The sequence below is a fragment of the Carlito syrichta genome, unplaced genomic scaffold, assembly GCF_000164805.1.
Source record: "Carlito syrichta isolate Samal-C Ts95f unplaced genomic scaffold, Tarsius_syrichta-2.0.1 Scaffold315088, whole genome shotgun sequence".
Lineage (NCBI taxonomy): Eukaryota > Metazoa > Chordata > Mammalia > Primates > Tarsiidae > Carlito > Carlito syrichta.
In genome coordinates, this window is record NW_007259184.1 from 193709 (window position 1) to 199824 (window position 6116).

General features: G+C 42.9%; 1 protein-coding gene across 1 annotated transcript in view; it reads left to right on the forward strand.

Moving 5' to 3' along the window:
• Window positions 1–6116, forward strand: part of LOC103274880 (cytoskeleton-associated protein 2-like) — a 22405-nt gene that overhangs the window by 4783 nt on the left and 11506 nt on the right. The window lies entirely within an intron of this gene.

Here is a 6116-nt window from a genome sequence, read left to right on the forward strand (position 1 = left end):
TTCCGCCTCAGCCTTCCGAGTAGCCGGAATTACAGGCATGTGCTACCACGCCCGGCTAATTTTTTGATTTACTGTAGAGATGAGGTGCCCAGGTGGGTCTCAAACCCGCCAGCTCAGGCAGTCCATTCACCTCAGCCTCCTAAAGGCACGGAATTATAGGCTGAGCCACCGAGCCCGGCTTCATCTTTCAACATACACTTGTTTCCATGTCTTGGCTGTTGTGCATAGTACTGTGATAAACATGGGAGTGCAGAAATTTCCTCAAGATTCTGGTTTCGTATCTTTTGACTAAATACTCTGAAGTGGAATTGCCAGATCATAGAGTGGTTCTATTTTTAATTTTTTGAGGAAACTACATACTGTCTTCCATAATGACTACCAGCAAAGTGTTTTAAATACCGAATCTCGTTCAATTATTACCAAAAAAAATCTACAGAGTATTCATTATATTATGTAATACCTGAGCATAATGGTCAATGTTCTATTGATAATATAATGTTTACCCTTAGATAATCAATCACAATTTTTAGTCATTAAAGATCTTCCTGTTGCCAACATATTACAGAGTTATTTTCAGTAAAATTTGGAATGGTAGAACTTTTGGATTGGCCCTCAATTTAAAATCAACCAAGCGAATCACCCTCTACCTCTGATCTGGCTTTCTGGTTAATGGAGGTTTTAATGTACAAAAGAGCTGGTGGCAAAGGTTGAGACACTAGTCATGGTTGCTGGAAAATAATTCTGCATTGCTGCTTCAAAGGAAAAATTCCTTCCTACAGTTTTTCATTGTATTTGATGATGACACTGGGATTTGCTGCCGGCTCCTGTTTTTGCAGTAACATTTTGCAGTTAGCTCAGAGACATACTGCAAAGTTCACAGTATGGAGGAACCCAGATGGTCGTTTGAGAAAGAACAAAGTTTATTAAAAGTACTCCTGCCAGGCTGAACCTAAGATGACATCAGCCCGGAGTTGAAGGGGGTTTATTATATAGTGCCAGATTAGGGGGTTGTTTGGGCAAGTGGCCTAAATTACTATATGGCCAGGTCAGGATTATCGGGGAGTTTCTGTGTAGATGGCCCACAGGGTTAGGGGGATCTTGACCAAATGCCTAGGGCAATGGGGGAATTCTGTAACTTAAGATAAGCAGGGGTTTCACCTGCTGGGCATTTTACCAACTAGTGGTTACTGACTAACTGTCAGCTTCAAAGTGAGAATTTGGGGGTTTTCAACATTGTTGACAGTTTGCCCTTAATGAGGTTTTTCAGAAGCTTCTCACAGGTCAGGCTTCCATCTGGCTAACGTTGCAGAACTAAAATTTCATTACAGAACTAACATTTTCAGAACTATAATTTCATTACAGAACTAACATTCTAGCTTTTTATATTATACAATAGGAAGAGGGGCATTGTAAGTCTCTTCTGTAGCAGCTTCCTATTGAGGGGTGATACTCATCAAAGGGAAGGACTTGAAGCTGGCTGGGTGGTAATGTTGCAGCAACATTATCTCTTGGATGGAGGCATCTGTGATGTCTTGAAGGAAGTTGGTGAGGAAACGCAAGAGGCAGGGTCCAGAAACAAAAATGAGAAAAAGATATGCAAGAGGTCTCAAAGACAGGAGCATCCACATGAACCAAGATGTAGGTTGAAGCCATTGTCTCCATATATTGACATTTTGTTGTCCTGTTTTCCTAGCACTTTCGGCCAGATTCTTTGCAACCATTCTGACTACCCAGGACTTATCAACATAAAAGCAGCACTCTTGGTCTAGGAAGAGGCAGAGGTTGCCTTTTTCGGTAATGAGTCAAGGCCGCACCAATATTGTAAAGAAACAGCTGCGAGAGAGTCTAATTGATCTTGGATTTCAATCAAGCTGTTGGTCACGTTGTCAAGGCTTTCTTTTACATTCTCAGACAGTGTTTGGTAAAAGTGTAGTGAAGTAGTTAGTACCCCAATATCAGTTCCTAGTCCAGTTGTTATTTCCAAAGCCGCTCGTAAGGGTAGGAGGGTCACAACCCTTTTTGCTCTCAGCATAGTTGTTAAGGGAACTGGAATGCTCTGATTATTTGTTACAACGTCTGTATTAGGAGAAAGATAGGCCAGAGTGCAAGTCCCAGTCCAACTGGTGGGTAAGCAGATACAGGCTGATGTACGGCAGAAGAAAAAGGCTCCAGAAGACAAGGGAGACAAGCAGAAAAATAAAGAGTAAAAAGGAGTAGCAGATTGGAAGACCACTGTGTAGTTCCTGGTTCATTTTCCCACACTCCCAAAGAGCCAGCTAGGGTGGCTCCTGTGAGCAGCTATAAATTAAAGGAAGGGTTGAGGGGGAAAGGGTCATTTTTCTGATAGAGAAAAAATTTAGTGTCTAGCCAAAATCCATGAGTGTTGTTGGATGGAAGGGGGAGACATTTGCAAGTGGTTTTTGAACCTCCAGTAGTTCTTTTCCATGGAAAATACTTAGCTATGAGCCCCAGGGCGGCCCAGGCAGAATAGATCTTCCACCATGTGGGAAGAGATAGAGATGGAGGCGGATTCTGAAAACTGAACTTGTTGTGTAAAATGTCCATTTGCCTCTGGAGAGAAGGTATAATCTATTCCATGTGAGAAGTGACCTTGGGAAGGTTGGATGTTAATCGTCATGTTACATTGGTTAGGCGATAAGGGTCCTAAAGACAGGTTTCCGGAAAGATGAGCAAAGCGGAGAGGAGCTTGAGTTATTAAAGGAACATGTTGGGTCCTAGAAATGGATCCTAGTTAAGGAGGTCTGTGGAACTCCAGGTAGAGAGTGGAAAGATGTAAAATAAAAGTGTTATAAAGTTTTGTGGCTCGATCTTTTAAGGCTATTGAGTGGTTTCCTAATAAAGTCTCTGTGGTATCTGGGAGGGCAATCCCCAATTCTCTTTTAACACATAATTGAGCTGGGGTTACAGTCCATTCTGCCAGAGGGATGAGGAGGACTGTGTAGGTGGATGAAGAAAGAGGCAAAGCCAGCAATTAGAAGCCAAAGTGGGATTGGTGGCATTTTAAAAGTGTTATGGAGAAGCTTAGTCGCCATTGGAGGTGTGCTAGTAGAAGTTTTGGGAAAGGAAGAGCATCTATGGGTGGAGTTAGAGTTATGAAGATTACTGGGAATCAGAATCGGAGAGTGGGAGTTCTAGCTCCGAATCGGATGGGAGGTCTAATCCTAAGTAGTGTTTGACTTCTAGAGGGTCTACTAAATGACAGATCAGACTCCATGGGTAATCAAAGTCCCCTTGTAGGTATGCATCAAAAAGAATAGTAAGACTCGTTGACAGGTAGTAAGAGGGAAAGTGGAGATAACTGAAAGTAGTTGGTAAGGAAGGGGTAGAGGTGAGTTAAGAGGAGAAGCTCCAGAACAAGATTGGCACTGACAATGTCCACTGCTCATGAGGCTGCTTTAACTAGAATTGAACTATTCCCACTTGGTGGAGGAAAGAAAGAACAATATATGCTGCTATGAAAATGAAGGTTAAACAACCCACTATTTTGAGCCAAAAGGCCATTACTTATCTTTTCTCATTAGTGGCCTTAGATGGGCAGTGATTATTGCTCAGGCAGACTCCTTTTTCTCTGGGACTCAGATAAGCCGGATTTTGGTAGGTTCCAGGAGGGTGCTGGTGTATTTTGGAGGATGGCACATCTGAAGGGTAAGGTTTTCTGGTGACTCGGGTACCTTTTTTAGCCCTGAAAAGTGAAACTATGTGGTATGACCTGACAGTTTTGCTGCTGTTGGGGTAGTTAGCATGATTTGGAACGGGCCTTTCCACCTGGGTTTAAAGTCTACTGGGCAAAGGTCTTTAAGGAGGACCCAATCTCTGGGAGGGGAAAAAGAGAGATTGGCCCAGCGTAGGGTTTTGGAAGGATTTCATCTGTATGTTATCAGAGTACACAACGAACCAGATTTAATGTGAGCAGGTAATAACCTAATGAGGTCTGTTGGGTAGGAAAGCTTCCTAAGAGAAATGGCCTGCCGTACATTAGTTCAAAGGGACTTAAGGTTGGGGCCCTTGGGGAAGCATGGATGCGGTTTAAAACTATAGATAAGAGCAGTGTCCAGGGCTATTTAGCCTCAAGAGAGAGTTTTGTGAGCTGTGTTCTGATAATGCTGTTTATTTTTTCTACTTTGCCTGTAGATTGTGGCCTACACAGAGTGTGTAATTTCCATTGAATTCCCAAAGCCATAGAGACCTGCTGGGTAATTCAGGAGATGAAGGCCAGACAATTGTCAGACTGCACTGAAGCTAGTAGCCCAGAACAAAGAATGATTTCAGTAAGCAGGGCTTTGGTGACTTGAGAAGCCTTTTTCAGAAGTAGTAGGACAAGCTTCAACCCATCCAGATAAGGTATTCACTAAAGTAAGTAGATACCTGATTTTCTTAATAGGAGGCATATGAGTGAAATCTATTTGCCATTCTTGGCCAGATAGGTGGCCTCTAGCCTGATGAGTAGGGAATGAAGGTGGTCAGAGAGAGCCTTGAAGTGAGACTGAAGAACAAGTGCTACAGTTTCTTGTTATTTCTTGAAGCAAGGTAGACAGATTGTGACAGTATTGTGTGGGCCTGATAAGATGCAGAAGAGGCTTAAACCCAATGTGGAGAGAGTAGTGTGTGTTGATGAGGATTTGTCGAGCCTGAGCTTGAGGAAGAATATAGCGCCCTTGAACTAGGAGCCAGTTTCCCTGGTGAGTTGCTCCCTGCAATAGGTGATAGTGCTTTTCTTCTGGAATTTTTGGGGAGTAACATGATGTATAGCTAATAGCTGGAGAGCAGACTGGGCAAGTAGGGCCACCTTCTTTGCTTTCTCATCTGCCTTGTTTGCCTCGGTGATGCGGTCTAATTCCTTTTTATGTCCCTTGCAATATATGACAGCAGCCTTATTTTGGAAGGTGAGCAGACTGAAGGAGTTGAAGTATTAAGGGACCGTTAGTAATCGAGGACCCCTTGACTGACAGGAACCCCATTCTTGCCAGATGGTGTCATGTGAGCATATAATATGATAAGCATATTTAGAGTCAGTGTATATGTTAGCTGTTTTTCCTGCAGCTAACTTTAGGGCCCTAGTGAGTGCAATGAGCTGTGCCTTTTGTGAGGTGGTTCCTGGTGGAAGGGAACCAGCCTCCATAATGGCTGTAGAATAGACAACAGCATATCCAGCTAGTTTTGAGTTATTATGGGCTGTAGAGCTACCATCAAACCAGGTAAAATGGGTCCAGGAGTGGATCCTGAGAAATGTTGGGAAAGCAGGGTTGTAGGAAGTTGAGGACTTCAGTACAAGAGTACAGTAATAAGGAGGGAATAGCAGTGGGTAAGAAGAGTAACAGGCTTTAAGGAGGCCTTTCCTATTGTAAAGTTGGAAGAGTCTATGAAAAAGACGTGGAAAAGCTGGTTTTTTGAGAGGGATAAGTAGCTAACAGCTTTGTAGGAAAGAAGATCCTGTAAATTATGGGGCAATATATAATTGTTTGTTCCCCAAAAGTTAGTTTTTTGCTTTCCTGGGCCAGGAGGGCAGCCACCATAAGGGCCTGTAAACAAGGGTGCCATCTAGCTGTTTTGATAAATATGCTACCGGCCCAAAGGATGTTTTGTTTTTTTTTTGTCTTGTCCAAGCAGTCTTAGTGCTATGCCCTCTTTTTCAGTTACATAAAGTTTGAAAGGCTGTGTTAAATCAGGAAGAGATAGGGCTGGGACAGAGATAAGCGCCTTTTGTAATTTGCAAAAGGCTGGGTTTATGTTGTTGGCAGGATTGAGAGACTCATGGAGGGGGCCATTTGCTGTATCATAGAACAAGCTAGAATACAGAAATTAGGTACCCAGATGCAGAGAAAACCTGACAGTCCAAGGAAGGATAAGATTTCACCTTTTGAGGTTGAGGGAAGAAGGGCTTTTATGAGGGAAACCCAGTCGTCAGTAATAGCTCTGTGGGTGAGGGTGAGACTTAAGCTTATCCCTATAACTTATCCCTATAAGGTAGATGACTGAAGGGGTGGAAAGCTGAAATTTATTGGCAGCTTTCTGTATCCCTTCAAAGAGAGGAAATTTAGTAGTGAGGGCTGTGTGTTGTAGGGAAAGAGAATGAGATAGGCTACATAAAAGAAGAT